This window comes from Erythrolamprus reginae, chromosome 3 (assembly GCF_031021105.1).
Source record: "Erythrolamprus reginae isolate rEryReg1 chromosome 3, rEryReg1.hap1, whole genome shotgun sequence".
Taxonomy (NCBI): Eukaryota; Metazoa; Chordata; class Lepidosauria; order Squamata; family Dipsadidae; genus Erythrolamprus; species Erythrolamprus reginae.
The window spans coordinates 111,551,600-111,570,185 of NC_091952.1; the positions used below are offsets into that span (position 1 = coordinate 111,551,600).

Genomic DNA, 18,586 nt, shown 5'->3' on the forward strand with positions numbered 1-18,586 from the left:
ATACAGTTGTGTAGCATATACAGTCTTTTAAAGAAGGAAGCAAGGTATTAAAGCAACAGCAACTGTACATAATGGAGAGGGAACCTGTGTAAATTTTAGAAAAACCAGTTAACTGTTTCTATAAGGTAATTATTGGAACAATGTAAAAGCAAAATAATCTTAAGCATTTTTAAGGCATAAGCTTTCAACAGGTCTTCCCTCCAATTAAAAAATGGATCATGGTACAAATGAACACTATCCTGTTATTTCTCAGATAAAGAATGTTTTAAATTAGACTTCCGGTGGCTGCCAGTGGTGTAGCAGCTATAAGGAGGGGATCTCTCCCTCCCGAAGCGGCTTTTCCTTTGATCCCAGAAACCTTTCAGGGCACAGCTTGTTTGAAGAACGAAGTGGACTGATAGGGGAATTCTGGGCATCGGTTGGTTAGGGCATTTTCTGATCAAGGCGAAGGATACCCTCTCTATCCGGGATCAAAAGCACCTGCCTTTGCTGGCGCCAGCATGGCGGCCTGAAAACTCAGCAGCCCACAACAGAAGGAAGCACGTGAGACTAACAGATCAATTCCGTAAGCCAGTAAATTTTACACTGAATACCGTGGATGATTATAAGGACAAACCCTTTATATTATTGATTTAAGCATTAACAATCAACAATCCCAATAGGAGATCAAGAAGTAAGGGACTCCAAAATAGGAGAAGGTGGCGATAGCGAGTTTGAGAAGAAATGACAGCCAAGTGTTGAGATTGCCGATTGCTGAAACTGAAAGGGCTGCAGCATTATGTAGACTCCTAAAACGGGGCTGTTAACTTTTCCCAAGACTATCCAGATCTTTTTAATTCGCCCATCGGAACATTTTCTACTTGATATAAGAGTGGATATTATAGGTTCAGGCCTAATTATTTTGAATTCTACTGAAAAACCGACAGTCAGCTGAGAGGCGGTGAGGACGGAAAATGGTAAGTGGCAAGTGACAGGAGGCGGAATCAAGATTCCAGAGTGCCGATATTTGAACTGATTAACGACATACTGAAACACTGAATTGGGTTTTCATGGGCAATGAGTGATTGCTAAGGTTGGATGGAAGTGACCTTCTCTGCGATCGCTGCGCTTATCGGATTGAAATCTAGAGGGAAAATCTGAGATGACAAAGAAAGAAAAGAAATAGGAAGGAGGACATCCGGGTGTACTAAACTTGCTTTGTTTCACAGAGAGAAACTTTGACTTGAAAATTTGACTTTGGACTTTGGGGCTAGCCCCAGAGATCTTGAGCAGGACTGCTACGGGAAAACCCTGATTTCATAATTCCGTGAGTCAGAATCCCCTCTGTTTATTTTGTGCGCTGACACAGCTTGCTTCTAAATAGCCTGGGGACAAGTTGGGAGGCTGAACCAGAAGTGACATATCATTCCCCCGATCAGCTGAGAATATAGAGATACTAAAGGAAACATAGAGCAACTAAAGAAGAGAAAAGAAAAGAACTGAAAACTAACATTGACACAACAGAAAACCCAGAGAAAGTTCATAAAACTAAAAAGGAATTTGATTATATAACTTGCTCTCTCTTTCTATACATTTAATTAGATGTTAACAGAAGCTTATTAATTTTTTCACTTGATATTATATTATATTATTCTGCAGTAATTTTTTTAGATCACATTAATTATAGATATATTGAACATATAAAAATTATAGAATATAGAATATTATATAGTAATCATCATTATAGATAACAGTCCAACTCTATTTTAGCCTCTTTTTGAAATTATATTAATCATATTATAATCTTGATTGGTTGGGTGTCCTAAATTATTACTGAATTTAATTAACGTACGAGATTGAAACCTTACTTATTGTATTAAGATATTTATTGTATAGTTACTGTTTAGGCATACTCCTTACTCTTCCTTTCCTTTCTCTTCTCCTTTCTTCCCTCCTTTTTCTTTCTTTCTATAGTAGTGATAAAAACTAATCTAAAAATCACTTCTAAATATTTTTGATCAAGACCAATATTTTTCTTCATCTTCCTTTTTTTTCTCCCCCCCTTTTTCTGTCATGTTTAGAGCTTAAATCTGATAATATTTATTGTACTGGCATTTATATCACTATTATCTCTCTAGTTCTATTTTCTGGGCACTTAATTAATGAACAGTGAATACTATTTAACTTTTTTCTTCTTAAAGACTTTCTTAAATATTTTATATGGTAATCTGGAATAAGATTTGCAAACTCCTAGAGAAACAAGATCAAATACTAAAGGAGATGGCAGGCAACCATCCCAGAGGCAGCAAAAAACCAATCTCTATGGTGCCATCCAGTATTGTCTCCCCTGCCTCACAGAGGCAAATTGACGAGATGCTGACACTAGAGAAGGATAAAGGAAATATGTCACTGATGCAGAATATGAATAGTACATTAACTATAATGCAGGAAACAATGCTTAAATTACAAGAACCTATTACCAACAACCACATGGAATTAAAAACAGACATATTAAGATTAGAGAATAGACTGTAAACAATTCAAGTCGACACAAAAAAAATGAACAAAAAATTATATAACTGTGAAAAAAAGGAACAGAATGAAAGAAAAATAGAATCTGTGGATCAAAAAGCAAGATTCCTATAATGACTTAAAGAACTTGGAAATGGAGAGGTCCTCGTATTTCCTTAGATGCCAAAATGTAATTAAAATGGAAAACGAGAATTTGGGTGAGATTATGATAATGATTTTACAACTTAGCTGAGAAGAAGTGTTAATGGAGATAGATGAAACTTATAGAATTCAAACTAACTATGCCCCTAGACACCAATTGCTGCGTGAAGTCCACCTGAGATTCTCCAGAAAGAATACCAGATATAAGGTATGCACGATTTCCAGGGAGGGTAAATTTACACATAAAGGAAGAAAATTGAATATTTTGAAACAAATTCCCAGAAGGGTACGGAAAAGAAGAAGGGATTATAAAACACTTGCAACCCTTCTAAATAAAAAAGATATAACATTTAGATGGACTATTCCGGAAGGCATGATGATAAATTTAGAAGGAAGAAGAGTAAAAATTGATACTCCGGAAAGGGCAGAGAAGATTTACAAACAGATAACCAGCCTGGAATTGGAATCAGAAAGCGGAGAAACACCTAAATCAAGCAAAGAGGATGAAATGGAATTAGAGTTATGAAGCGAAGATAGAGAAGAAACAAGACCAGTGGAAGAAAAGAAAGATACAGGAAGAGAGGAGGGAGCTAAGACCAGAGAACAAACAGCAGCAGCAGCAGCAAATAAATAAATAAGAGGAAGGGAGAAGGGAAGGGAAAAGGGAAAAAACGGGGACGGACGGACACGGAGTCTGATGTCATTTGAACCCAAATTAATCTCAATAAATATCAATGGCCTCAACAATGCTTACAAATGAAAAAAAATATTTTCGAAACTTCTGAATCAAAGAGCACAAATAATTTGCTTGCAGGAAGTCCACATCAAACAATCACACAAACTGGGGGAATTATATGTGTCATTAGATGATAAGAAGAAAAAGGGAGTGTCCACCTATGTGAAAAAAGAATTTAAACCCAAGGAAGTAGGAATAGACCCAAGGGGTAGATATATAATGGTTGAAATTGAATTGAACGGTGAGAAGGTAGCCATAGTTAATATTTATGCCCCGAATCAAAAACAGAAGCAATTTTATAAGCAGTTACATGAAACCCTTTTTCAAACAGATTTTTAAAACATTTGTATTATAGGGGACTACAATGGGATTATGGACTCAAAAAAAAGATTTCAAGGCAGGAAATATAAGTAAAACAAAGAGAACTTTACCAAACATATTTAGTAACATGGTAGATGAACTAGATCTTATTGACAGTTGGAGAATGAGACATCCTAATGAGACACAATTCATATTTCATTCCGCATCCCACAATTCTTTCTCCAGAATTGATATGATTTGATTAAGTAAAGGAATGTACAAAAATATAAAAACAGTAGACATAAGCGATTTGGACTGACCACAACCTGCTTAAGATTATATGGCAGGGAGAAAAGAAAGAATATAGAAGGTGGACTTAGAATATAGACTTACTACAAGATGAAAACTTTATAACGATGTTTAATAAAGAAACAGAACTATTTCTTGTAGAAAACAAAAAGCAACCAATTTCAATTCAAATTCTCTGGGTTACATTAAAAGCATACATTAGGGATTTAACAATATCCTACACAGCTAAAAAGCTAGACAATATCCTACGCAGCTAAAAAGAAAAAAAGAGGAAAAAGAAGTATACAATCACTATGTAAAAAATATCACTAATCTAGAAAGAAACCTTCAACAGAATGCTGCTATTCAATATTTGTATGTACCCCATGTATTTTTCAGGTACACCTCTTCTTTTTAAAAGGAGAACAGAAAGATATAGTTAAAGCACAAAGTAGAGAGTAGTACAATGGTACTTCATGACCAACGTTTTTCTGTTCATTAGCTCAACCATGGCCACAGCTTTAATAGGAAGATGCATGCTGCTTGCCTGTAAATATTTAAATGAGTACAAGGAGCATCTGCCATCACAATAGAGCCCCAATTCCACACTATGCCTATGTTGTAGAAAAGGGACAACTTGATTACCGAGGCAGAAGTGCAGCTCATCCAGCAGCAATATAAATTTGAAATACAGTACATTCAAAAATAACCAGAGTTCTAGAATACAGAAGTGATGTTCCGAAGGATCTGAAGAAACCATTACTCCAGATCAGAATGAATTACACTAATTATTTAATTTCAGTTAATAATATTACTTTTGATTTTTGATTTTCTATTCCAAAATCTATTTTGTAGTGAAACCTGGATAGCTGATGAACAATTCCTCATATGCTTCCCTTCCCAAACCACAAGGTGATTTGAGGTTTTTTGCAAAGAGTCTTTTGAGGATCACTATGACACATGAATTATTAATTCCAGAAGTTGCTTTTCGATTTAATAAACAATCTCTACAGAAAGGGTTTGTCAAAGAAAGTTTACTTTTATAGAAAGAGCCTGTTTTTTCCTTTTTAAAAGATTTTATGAATTAGACTGACCTGAATTTAATTAAACTTTCATGCTCATTAGCTTTTACTCTAGTTATCTTTTTATGATAGGATGTAAATTATAAGTCTGTTTGAAAGTTAATTATAATAAAAATATCACAAGGCAGTATATGTAATATTCTATAAGAATATACTTTTAGAATGCTAGGCGCTGTGAATAAAACATTAACTAATATTTAATAGATAATTGCTGTCTGAAACCAACAATATTCAATATTCTTTTTTCTTCTGTCCCCAACAACTCAGAACATTTCAGGTTTTTAAAAAATTCTGCTTTCAGGACACAATTGTTTGACACTGTGTCAGTTACAGTATTCTTTTTATGGATACAATTAAGATGTGAAGAATGAAATTAGAATAATCATGCTGGCTTCAACTTTTTAAATTTGCCATAACCAAGAGTTCTGCCATTATTGAGAAGTGCCAGTCCTTCTCAACTGAATTTCCACAGACCAGGATAACATGAGTGACTAACAATTCTGCAAGAGCTCATGATTTTTTTAAAAAAAAAATTCATATTTTTGAACTACATACATGAACAGTGTAATACTCAAACGTTCGGTGGAAATGTTTACATGCCACAACTCACTGCGTGTTGATTATTCATCTGGTATTATAAAAGTAAAATGTAGACTGTGTATGTTGAAATAAATTGTTGTAAAGTTTTTGTATTTTTTGCATTTTTTTAATACAGAGGGTTTCTTGAGACCTCCAGAGAAAAAAAGTTACAGGTAGACTGCCCTAGATATTCCTAATGTGATTTGGAAACTAGTTTGGAAAACTCAGCTGTTATAATGCTTGTGGTGCCAATGTATTTTGAAGCATATACTTAATTATTGAAAACCTTCAGTCTTGAAAAACTATGGTATTGTGATCTGGAAAGAGTTCCTAGAACAGCATATAGTGTGGCTAAAAAGGCCAATCCGAGAGTGGCAATCCCTTCCACATTGAGAGCAGAACCATTCTGTCCCCTGCCTGGCCCACGGATTTCTGCCTGGTTCCGGGACTGCCTCTTTGCCTCAGCCTGCCGAACAAGTGTCTCCTTGAAATGGAGAACAACATGCCGCCTTTTTAGCCTTCAAGCTGAACTATCAGGGGTCAAGGTTTCCCAGCTTTTAATGTCCATTACCAAGATCTTTAAATCTCTCTTGCAGATATCCTTATATCACAGCTGTGGTCTTCCTCTGGGGTACTTTCCCTGCACTAATTCACCATACAGGAGATCTTTCGGAATCCACCAATCATCCATTCTCACAACATGCCCAAGCCAGCAAAGACATCACTGTTTCAATAGTGTATATATGCTAGATATTCCAGCACATTTCAAAACTATGTATATAAAACACTATATTCCATATATGTCTATTCATATACAGTGATACCTCTACTTAAGAACACCTCTACTTAAGAACTTTTCTAGATAAGTACTGGGTGGGGTTTTTTTGCCACTTCTTAAGAACCCTTTTCTACTTAAGAAGCCAAGCCTGAAAAAATTTCCCAGGAAATTTGAGAGCGGCACGAAGGCCCGGCCACTTTTCTGAAATTCCCCCTTTAATCCCGGCCATCTCGGGCTTTTCTGGGCTGCCAGCGGAGCCTTTTGGTGGAGCTTAAGGAGGCTTTGGCAGTCCAGAGTGAATGAAGCATCTTCCTTTCTCTGGACGCTTGGAAATAAACCTCTTTCAGCGCCCAGAGAAAAGAAACACTCCCTTCACTCTGGGCAGCCAAGGAGTCACCACAACAAAGAAAAGGCGCCGGCTACAAAGCGAGCGAGCAAGAGGAAAGGGGAGTCCTTCAGCATGGAATGGAAGAGGCAGCAGGTAGCAGCAGCAGCAGCAGCCAGTGTATGGGAGGAAGCCTCACACCGGGTGTATTGGAGGCGTGTGCGCTTCTTCGCCACCTCAGAGTCCCTCTTTTTTTTAAGCCTGAAAGTTTTGGAATTTTTTTTGGATTCCCCTCACCTCGCCTTCTCCTCCTCTTCTTCCTCCTCCTCCTCCCACCCAAATTTCAAGCTTTTATTTCTTTCCTCATGGGTTTGCAAGCATTATTTGTTTTTACATTGATTCCTATGGGAAAAATTGCTTCTACTTACAAACTTTTCTACTTAAAAACCTGATCACAGAACGAAATAAGTTCTTAAGTAGAGGTACCACTGTATAGCCTCCATTTCAAATTATAGTATCATAAAGTTATTCAGGACTTGGTTATCTGAATCATATAACTGGCATTACAGAATCCATATTTGCAGGAATGCAGTGTCTTCCATCAGTGGTAGCCTCATATCTTATACTCTCAGATGTAGTACCTATGATGTAATCTGGATTCTGTTTTAGACCTAATGCTATTATATATAAGCTGATTTATAAAGAAAAACATAACAAGGATAACAACTACATAGAAAGAGCAGAACATTTATTAAACAAAATTAACTTTTATGAAAAAAATGGACACAAAAAGACAAATGTCAACTAAGAAACATACATATAAAGAGAGGTGGGGATGACTGCATAGAAAAATTGTACCTCCCAAAAATCCTAAAATCAATTATATATTTGAAGATAAACTAAACCAAATATTGTAAACCACAGGTCCCCAAACTCTGGGATGCAGCCCACCACCAGGTCGTGGCCTATTTGCAATTTGGTCGCATGAGCATCATGTCAGTATGCACATACGAACACGCAGCTCAACTCATGTGAGCAATGGGCCAGTGCAGGTGTGCTGGTCCAATGCTTATGCAACCCAGATCCCATCTCCCATCCCCCCAGCTGGGCCACCAAGCTGCAAAGAAGAAACAAGAAAATGCTGAACTTAAGCTAACAAAGTTCTGTTTAAAAATTTATAAGATGATGATATTAAACTTTTACTGGAAGTTTATAAATTAATATTAAAAAATTGTAACAATGCCCAAGAATTGGAAAAGACCAATTTACTGTACATTCTAGTAAAGGGCTGTCAAACTGGTGGCCTGTGGGCTGGATACTTTCCGCACAGGCAAAAAACATTGCAATACATCACAATACCTCACGTGACGCAATTGAGTTTGATAACCATGTTCTAATATCACAAAGAGTAATATGCAGGAATACACAACAGAACAGCTGCACTTATCTCACATCCAACATGAAAATATTCTAGGTTTTGCAATCAAGTTTCAACAATATGTGAAATAAGAATTGCCAGGAGTACAAGCTGAATTCAGGCAAAGGCAATCAAGGCCATATTGCTCAGATATAATGGATGTTAGCACAAGAACACTAAACTGATTTTTATTTTTAACTAGCTAATACCTGTGCTTAGCTACAAAACTATGTGATGGGGCTTGATATATGACACTTAAAAGGTTGAAAATTAATGAGTAGTTTAAAAAGGGATTGTACTATTTTGTTAGAGATGGTAAGCTAAGTTTTTGTTACAGATGAAGATATTTTTTTGCATAGCATAGACTTTCAGTTTGTTTCTCAGATGAATTGCTCAGGACTTCCCTGTAAACAACATTCCTGGTTTTGCTGTCTGGCTGGAGGATGACCAAGCTGTCAGGTGAACTGACTCTGGAGCATGCCACATAGAACTGGCCATGGGAGAAACAGACAGCTTCCCTTACTACTCATTCCAGAGAAGTTTGAATGAAGTGTTGCTTCACAATGGAAATATGAAACCATCATTCCCTATTGCTCATTCATGTCATCTAAAGGAAAGTTATGAAAATCTGTCTGTTGCTCTGGATGCTATACAATATAAGCATCATCAATAGAATATTAGTAAAGATTTAAAAGTGATTGGTCTGCTAATGGGAATGCAAGGAGATTCCACAAAATACTGTTCCTTCTTGTGTTTATGGAACAGTAGAAATACAGTAGACCATTATGTTCGACGGGATTGGGGGCAGAGAAATATCAGTGCTCCAGATAGACACAATGTACAGCATAATCCTATATAAAGTTGGGATTGGTTAAATACTTTGTGAAAGCCATGACAAAAACAAATTCACAAGGGTTCCAGTACATTTCACAGAAATTATCCAGCATTTCAACCAGCAAAACTGAAGGTAGGGGTATTTGTTGGTCCTCACATCAGAGATCTTATGAGAGATGATGTGTTTGAAGGGACTCTAAATGATAAGGAACTGAGAGCTGCAAACATCAACTAATCTGCATACATCAACTGCACCAACTACTCAAGATGTTAACTAATCAGGATCACCAACCTGCTTGCAGCAGCTGAGCAAACACTCCACTCACACCCACTAGTATTTATAGAGGAACGGCAGCTCAGACCACGCTTTGTTCTTTCAAGCACAAAGCCGAAAGCACCAACCTGAAGATGATGAGTGGGACCTCGTCGAAACGTCACCAAGATTCTACCAATCTTACACGGGAAAAGACCCGAATATGCCAAGACCTACACACACATATACACACACATATGGCTTTTGATATCCAAACCACAATAAATTGTCAATAGTCTTTAAAGTTCTTCCTATTTAGAAATATGCAGCATGCCCAGGAATCAACAGTATTTTTAATATGAAGCACCTTAATTATGTTAAAAACTTGGAAAAGAAAATGTGGAAGTTATTTATTGCCACAAAATGTTTAATTTACATGCAGAACATATCTTTAGAATCACTGAGAGAAATAATTAATAAAAATAAGTTGAATTGGAAATACCACTTGGGTGGCTGAAGACAATAAAGAAAAGAATGCAAAGGTTAAGTTTTCTTAAACTACAACAACAGCCAACAATCTAATATTATGTTAATAACAAAACTACCCCAAAGCAAAAAAAACCCAAAACAGTGGAGATACTGAAATAATAAGAAACTATTTTCCTGGCCTTAAATATTTAGTAGGATCACAACTATAGTAATGAAATAAAGACTGTCTGCTATTTTAGAGGATTATGACAAAATGTTGAAATGCAGAGGCATCACATTAAATGCAATGTTCAGTTCATGATTTTCTAAGCTATAATATATGCCTGATAAAACTGAATCATCACAAAGCAGAATGAAAAAATAATAATGCCTATGTGTAGTTAAAAATGTTTTGAAAATAACTTGAACTACAAGAAGAATAGATAGTAGATAAAGTGAACCAGATTGGCTCACTGGAAACACTAATAATGAAACACAAAATGCCAAGGACAGAATCATTGGAGAAGACTTTGATGTTTGGAAAAAATGAAAACAACTGCAAAAGAAATTGACAGAAGGCAGAGTAGTTAGATACTATTATTGATGGCACAAGATAAACAATGAGACTTCAAAAAAGCAGTTACTGGCATAGAATCTTGGTGATGCATGTTTGGCAATGGATATTTGAAACTGATTACAGTACCAACAAAGCTGGTTTTTAAATTTGGTTTCTGGAATGTATTACTTAATGTTTAAATTGCTATACCCTGGAAGGTAACATGTAGATATTTAAATACATAAATAAGATAAATGTAATATGAGTATTAAACATGATGTATTAAACATGCTTCTAATGTACAAGCTTATGTATTTTGTAAAAAGAAAGAAAGAGGAAAAATAATAGAGGCCAAAAATATTTTTCAGAAAGTACAAAGGATATACTGGAACTATTATCACTTCAAGAGTACGCTTTTGATACTTTGTGCTATTTCTAATTGCATTGCAACACAGGGCTGAAAATAAATTGTATTATATATATGAAAGAGAAAAATAATAAATCATGAAGCAGGGAAAAGGGAGAAAGGAAACTGAAAATTGAAACATAGAAACAAGTGGAAAAGTTGCTAGCACAGGAATAATTATATACATATATATATATATTATATATACAGTGGTACCTCATGATACGAACCCCCCATGATACGAACATTTCGAGATATGAACCGGGGGTTCTGAAATTTTTGCCTCTTCATACGAACTTTTTTTGACTTACGAACCCACCGCAGAACACAAAAAGGCGCTCTGCTGGGCGCCGCCGCCTGGCTGTCACCTTTTAAAACAGCCAGGGGGGCTTCTCGGCATTCTCCCGAACCCGAACTTTTCAGGTTCAGGAGGCCGCCAAGAAACGCTGCCGCCCGGCTGTCACCTTCTGAAACATAATCACCTAATCCAAAATCAGACCAGGACTCAGAAAGGTATTTAAAGGCTAATGCTACTCCAGACAAGCACAGTCCAAAGCACACTGTCTTCTCAAATGGGGATGAAATGTTTGTAACCAAATCGCCAAGCTTAGAGCTCAAACCAACAACACATTCCAGTCTCTCAACCACAGCCCTAAATGGCAGGCTTTCAAGGCTCTAAGTTGTCCTCTGCTGCTGCTGAATTATAAATCAATCTATGATAAAGTCACCTTGACCACAACTTAGTTGTTGAAATAAATGCTAATCTAGCATGCATTACTGACATCTATCCAGCCAGTTTCTGGTTTAGCACTAGGCTAGACTCCAGGTTGATTGTTGGGGAAATTTGAGAGGCATCCAGGAGCCTTGCTCCACAGATTGCCAGATGCGAGTTACTGTTTAATTCGGGCATGGAGAAGTCAGTTAGGGCTATTGCTACCAGCCTTTCTGTTTTGTAGCAACCTCTCTGCCTAAGATGAATTCTGGGGCTGGGCTGGAGTGGAGTTCCTGGATTTATGATGCTGGGGAATTTCAACCTGCAACCCCTAGGTATGCGGTCAGAGACAGCTCAGGAGATTGTGGCCACTATGGCAACAGTGGAGCCGGCCAAATTATCCAAGACCCAACTCATAGCAGCGGTAATACATTCAATCTGTTTTTTTTCTGTCAGAGCAATGGCAGAGTGTTCTGGATTTGGGAAAAGGCGGGGGAGTTGATTTCTCCCCTGCCATGAAATATATAATTCACTGGCAAGCCTTAAGTTCTTCGGTGCCATTCTCATCTGTAGGGAAGTCAGGCCTTTTCAATCAGCCAGCCCCAGGTGACTAATAGACTCAACTGGGTTCCAGAGCGAGCTTGGAATTACAGTATTCCAGAAAACGTGCTCCTCAGACTGATTTAAGTTTGTGGCTGCATGGAATAGCAAAGGGGCAGTAGTTTTGGATCAGATAGCATCTGAGCAGCGTCTCCACATTCAGAGTTCCCGATACTCCCCGTGGTGAACAATGGAACTGAGGGAACTTAAACAGGCTAAGAGATGCCCTGGGCCTCTGCTCTATGGAATATCCTCCCTTCACAGATTAGAATGGCCCCAATCCTGTTAGTCTTTCATAAACTCTTAAAAACCTGGTTATGTACCTGAACTTAGAATGCTAAATGTGTTTTTAATAGGCCCCATTTCCTGGCTTTATTGCTAAGTGGCCAAATATGTTGCCTGCTATGTATATTTATTCTGAATGTTTTATTGTTGTTTTTAAAGTTTTAGTGTTTTATTTGTAACATTTATTTTTTGAACTGTAAGTTGCCCATAGTCATTAACTGAGATGGGTGGCTAAGAAATTGAGTTAACAAACAAATAAACAAACTTGAAGATCAGAAATCCTACATGTCCATCTAGTCTGCCCTTATACTATTTTCTGTATTTTATCTTAGGATGGATATATGTTTATCCCAGGCATATTTAAATTCAGTTATTGTGGATTTATCAACCACGTCTGCTGGAAGTTTGTTCCAAGGATCTGCTACTCTTTCAGTAAAATAATATTTTCTCATGTTGCTTTTGATCTTTCCCCCAACTAACTTCAGATTGTGTCCCCTTATTCTTGTGTTCACTTTCCTATTAAAAATACTTCCCTCCTGGACCTTATTTAACCCTTTAACATATTTAAATGTTTCGATCATGTCCCCCCTTTTCCTTCTGTCCTCCAGACTATACAGATTGAGTTCATTAAGTCTTTCCTGATACGTTTTATGCTTAAGAACTTCCACCATTCTTGTAGCCCATCTTTGGACTCGTTCAATTTTGTCAATATCTTTTTGTAGGTGAGGTCTCCAGAACTGAACACAGTATTCCAAATGTGGTTTCAGCGGCACTCTATATAGCGGGATCATAATCTCCCTCATCCTGCTATTTATACCTCTAGCTATGCAGCCAAGCATCTACTTGCTTTCCCTACCGCCTGACTGCACTGTTCACCCATTTTGAGACTGTCAGAAATCACTGCCCCTAAATCCTTTTCTTCTGAAGTTTTTGCTAACACAGATTGAGGATTCCTTTTCCCCAAGTGCATTATTTTACATCTGGAAACATTAAACTGCAGTTTCCATTGATTTGACCATTTATCTAGTAAAGCTAAATCACTTACCATATTATAGACGCCTCCAGGAATATCAACCCTATTGCACACTTTAGAGTCATCGGCAAATAGGCAAACCTTCCCTACCAAACCTTCCCCTATGTCACTCACAAACATATTAAAAAGAATAGAACCCAGAACAGACCCTTGTGGCACACCGCTTGTAACCTGTCTCTGCTCAGAATACTCGCCATTAACAATAACTCTCTGCTGTCTACTCTTCAGCCATCTGCTAATCCATTGAACTATCCAGGGATTACCGGTAAATCCAATCTTCACTAATTTATCTATCAGCTCTTTATGTGGAACCGTATCAAAGGCTTTGCTGAAGTCCAGATAGGCAATATCCACCGCACCACCTTCATCCAACACCTTTGTGACATAATCAAAGAAATCAATGAGATTAGTCTGACATGATTTGCCTTCAGTAAAGCCATGCTGATTTGGGTCCAATAAATTATTGTTTTTTAGGTGCTGATTTATCCCCTTTTTGAGTAGAGTCTCCATCATTTTAACTATAACTGATGTCAAGCTAACTGGCCTGTAGTTACCAGCTTCTTCTCTACTGCCCTACTTGTGGATAGGCACAACACTGGCCATTCTCCAATCCTCAGGAACATCTTCTGTTAAAAGGGATTGGTTAAACAAATCAGTCAGGGGGGTATCAATGAAAGATCTGAGTTCTTTAAGAACTCTGGGGTGGATGCCATCTGGACCCATTGCTTTATTTATCTTTAATCGTTCAAGTTCTTATAAGACATCGGCTTCTAAGATCACTGGAGCTGAATCCGTACAGCTGGAGACAATGCTATATCCCTCTATAGTATTATATTGTAAGGCAGCGGTCCCTAAACTACGGCCTGTGGGCCGGATGCGGCCCGCTGAGGTCTTTTAACCGGCCCGCGGCAGCACATGAGATTTTACCGATCAATATAATAAGCTCCCGAGAGGGAGAGAGAGAGATAGAAAGGGAGAGAGAGAAAGAGGGAGAGAGAAAGGAAGAGGAGAGATAGAAAGGGAGAGAGAGAAAGAAAGAAAGAAAGAGAGATAGAGAGAGAGAAAGAGGGAGAGATACAAAGAGGGAGTTAGAGAAAGAGGGAGAAGAGAAAGAAAGCAAGAGAAAGAGAATGAAAGAGAGAGAAAGAAAGGTAGAGATAGAGAAAGAGGGAGAGATAGAAAGAGAGTGAGTGAAAGAAAGAGAAAGAAAGAGAGAGAGAGAGAAAGAAAGAAGGAGAAATAGAGAGGGAGAGAGAAAGGAAGAGGAGAGAGAAAGGGAGAAATAGAGAGAGGGGGAGAGAGAGAAAGTGTGAGAGACACAAAGAGGGAGTTAGAAAGAAAGTAAGAGAAAGAGAGAAGAGAGAGAAAAAGAAAGCAAGAGAGAGAAAAAGAAAGAGAAAGACAGAGAAAAAGAGAGAGAGAGAAAGAGGGAGAGAGAGAGGGGAGAGAGAAAGGAAGAGGGAGAGATGGAAAGAGAAAAATGAGAAAATGATGGAGGGAAAGAACGAGGGAGAGGAAAATGAAACAAATGAGAGAAAAGGAAGAGGGAAGAGAGAAGTGGAGAGGAAGGAGGGACGGAAGGAAGGAAGGAGAAATGGAGGGAGTTTGTTGATTTAAGTTTAAATTTAATTGTTAATAAAGAAGTATAAATTACTTAATTACTTATTACTTCTTCTTTATTTTAAATATTGTATTTATTCCCATTTTGTTTTTTTACTTTAAATAAGGTATGTGCAGTGTGCATAGGGATTTGTTCATAGGTTTTTTTTATAGTCCGGCCCTCCAACAGTCTGAGAGACAGTGAACTGGCCCCCTGTGTAAAATGTTTGGGGACCCATGTTGTAAGGTGTCTTTTGAGAAAACTGAACAGAAGTAGCTATTGAAATGGTCAGCGATCTCCTTATTTCCATCAATGCATGTATTATTCCCGGTACTAAACTTCGTGATGCTGCAGTTTTTCTTCTTCCTATCACTAATATATCTGAAGAAGGTTTTATCCCCCTTCTTTACAGATTTGATAATTTCTTCCTCTTTTGAGGCTTTAGCAGCATATATTATCTGTTTTGCCTCCTTCTAGGCACAACTTTCCCCACTCCTCAGCAAAAAAATAAATAAATAAATCTCAAGTCATAGTATATGAAAATTGTTTGTGTGTGAGGAGGAGAGATTTTCAACGTAATGCTTATTTCATAAATGTGTCACAAAAATGTTTCCCAGAAATGAGGAAAAGGAAGAGAAGCCTGAGGTGCTGGAAGTGGTGATGGGAATAAAAAGATGGGAATTTTATGACTGGCCAAACTCACCATAGCATATGAGACATTATGTTCTTCTAACGTGCCCAATAGTCCAAACAATAATCCCATTCTGTCATCCTCCCTTTCTCATCTGGGACTTCTAGCCATGAAAAATTCAGGTAAAACAAAAAAACCCATTGCAGATCCTACATCTTAATCTTTACTAAAGTGGAATCTGCCACATTGCTGAGTTTTCTCTGCAATATGGCCTATTATATCAATATCATTTAGTTAGCATACCATGCTGACAAAGAATTTTAAGAGTTACAATTATAACACATCTAGAGGGTATCAAGTTGAAGTGGCTAATTTAGGACATAATTTTGACCCAAGGGGAGATTTCCTGACTGCTTTCCTGATTTGTACCACAAATTCCAACCTGACACACAAGGAAAGAAAATTTGAATGACCAAATTAAACCAAATCCCTGTTTCTAAGAGAGCCACTAATTTTGTAAGGGAGGCAGCTAAATCTCTAAAGCAAAAGATAAATCTACAGTGAAATGATGAATTATGAAAGCTAGATGTCCCTGGAAGAAGACAGGAAAAGAGGAATAAAAACAAAAAGTTCCTAAAAAGCCCTGTGTTAATTTATTTTTCAAATTTTGAACAGCTTAGGAGTAACAAAACTGCTACTGGCATGGTAGTATTTTAATTGCTAATAATCTAAACTATTATGTGCAAATATCAGAATGAAGCCATTGAGATTAACGCCCACTACATAATGAAACACATGAAATAAAACAGATAGGACAAATCCAGGACAAGTGTAACCAATGACATTTGAATAATTAAGACCCTAATCAATGTAATATAAAGTAAGGTAACATATTTTTTCCATGCATAGAAATGGATAAAGCCTGTAAGTGTAAGTTAAATGTTTTGGTGAATGAGTTGAAATGTCCTATTAATTTTAAGATATTATATTATATTATATTATATTATATTATATTATATTATATTATATTATATTATATTATATTATATTATACTATACTGATTATATTATTGCGAAAGAATAATGTTTTTCAGATTTCAACTAACTTCTTTTGCAATTCATTCTCATCAATGAGATTCTGTAACATGAATATATCACAATTTTACAAATCTTAGACTTGTAAATATGGTAACAATAGGAATAAGTATCATGTAATATTTTAAGTCTTCCACGTTATAAAAAGCTAAGCCAGAAAAAGCATTCAGGAATTTGGAAACAATTCTGAATTCATTTTTTGATTCCTAAAATAAATGTAAAGGTTTATTTATATGCTCATTTTGTATATGTCCACAGTAATACACTACTTTACCTCTTTTAACACTAATATATAAAATCTTTATTTAACATATAACATATAATGAATTTTAATGTCTTTGAGAGAAATGGATGGTTCAGAAATGTATGTATGTATGTAAATACATGCATACATACATACATACATATATAAACATACATAAATACCATATTTTTCAGAATATAATACATACCTTTTTACCCCCTAAAAGAGGATGAAAATTTGGGTGCGTCTTATACTCCAAATGTAGCTTTTTTCTTTTTGAAGATTCACCCCCCCCCCCCAGCCCTAACGAGGTGATAATGATCTTCCCAGCTTGCAGGATTTTTTCATTGCTACTTCAACTTTTTTTCCAGCCCTAAGTCTTTGCAGGCTTGTTTTTATTGTTATTCCCTCAAAAAAGATTTTTTTTCAGTATTAACCAGGGCATAAAATAATGTGCTGAAGCTGACCAGACTAAGGATGCTAGCTAGAGGAATATCTGGTAGGTAGATCCCCCCCTAAGGTGTGTCTAATACTCCGGCGCGCATCATATTTCAAAAAATAGATAAATAAATAAATCATACTAGATTATATTTTAAATTTTACATTCCAGGCGGCCAGTTTTATGAATGGTGTGCATGTGTATGACGGTGACTGTTTTTTATCTATATGGAGTTTCGTTTTACATTGTTTTAGTTTAGAAATGTTCAACTTCTTTTATCTTTGTATCTATTTTATTGTATTTTTATCACTGTTGTAAGCCGCCCTGAGTCCTTTGGGATTGGGCGGCATAGAAGTCGAATAAATAAATAAAAATAAATATATTCAACAAATATAAGACATTAAATGCAATGTACACAGGGAAAGGAACCTTATTTTAAATGTATAGATTCACATATTTTCATGCATTATATAATAATAATATATTTTTATTTGAGGCTCAATCCTGTTTATTATTTAATATTATCTAAACCATCAGCAAAATTGTTGCCAAATACAGACAACATTTGTATATGTATATAATACATTATCAACCTTTCTTGGTCTATAAACTCACAAAATTGTAGAGAAGATAAGCACCCCACTTTCAGTCTATGCTTATATGTGGTTTTAATTAACAATTGAAATTGACAAAAAGCCACATTTAGAATGGAAACAATTGGGAAAGTTAAGCAACTGGTAAAAGAAATAAACTATAGTATAAATTACCAGAAGGGAAAAATAAAACTTTTTAGAATATATAAATAATATATTGTTTTATGTTAATATTTTACATGGAATGTTCATTTTTGTAAAAAGCCCACTACCTATTCCATAAAAGACAAGCACTAATTAATATAAGATGTTTGCAGGATTTCATATAAAGTAAGTTGATAAACAGATCAGTATGTTTTCACTAACAACTTATCCCAATTCAGTGATGTTTTCTTTTCATGCATAAGATTCTATTTCACCAAAATTAATATACAAGCTTGTCTGTAGATAAAAGTATCTAAAAATATTTGAATTGATATTCTATCCCATCTAATTTTCTTTAATAAATATATAAATATATATATTTTCCGCTAAATATATTTAGGAAATCTGTCAAATCATGTTGTCTTTTAGAAAAACAGGAAAGAAGAATTTTGAACCATCTGTTATCATCAACGTCTACTGAATTCAGTCTTAAAAATGAACAAACTGTGGTAGGGAAAAAGTTATTTTTCAGAATC

At 36.2% G+C, this 18,586-nt stretch overlaps 1 protein-coding gene across 1 annotated transcript in view; it reads right to left on the reverse strand.

Annotated features, from left to right (window-relative positions):
• DENND1B (DENN domain containing 1B) overlaps positions 1 to 18,586 on the reverse strand; it is a 234,348-nt gene that overhangs the window by 69,149 nt on the left and 146,613 nt on the right. The gene's annotated exons all lie outside the window — the stretch shown is intronic.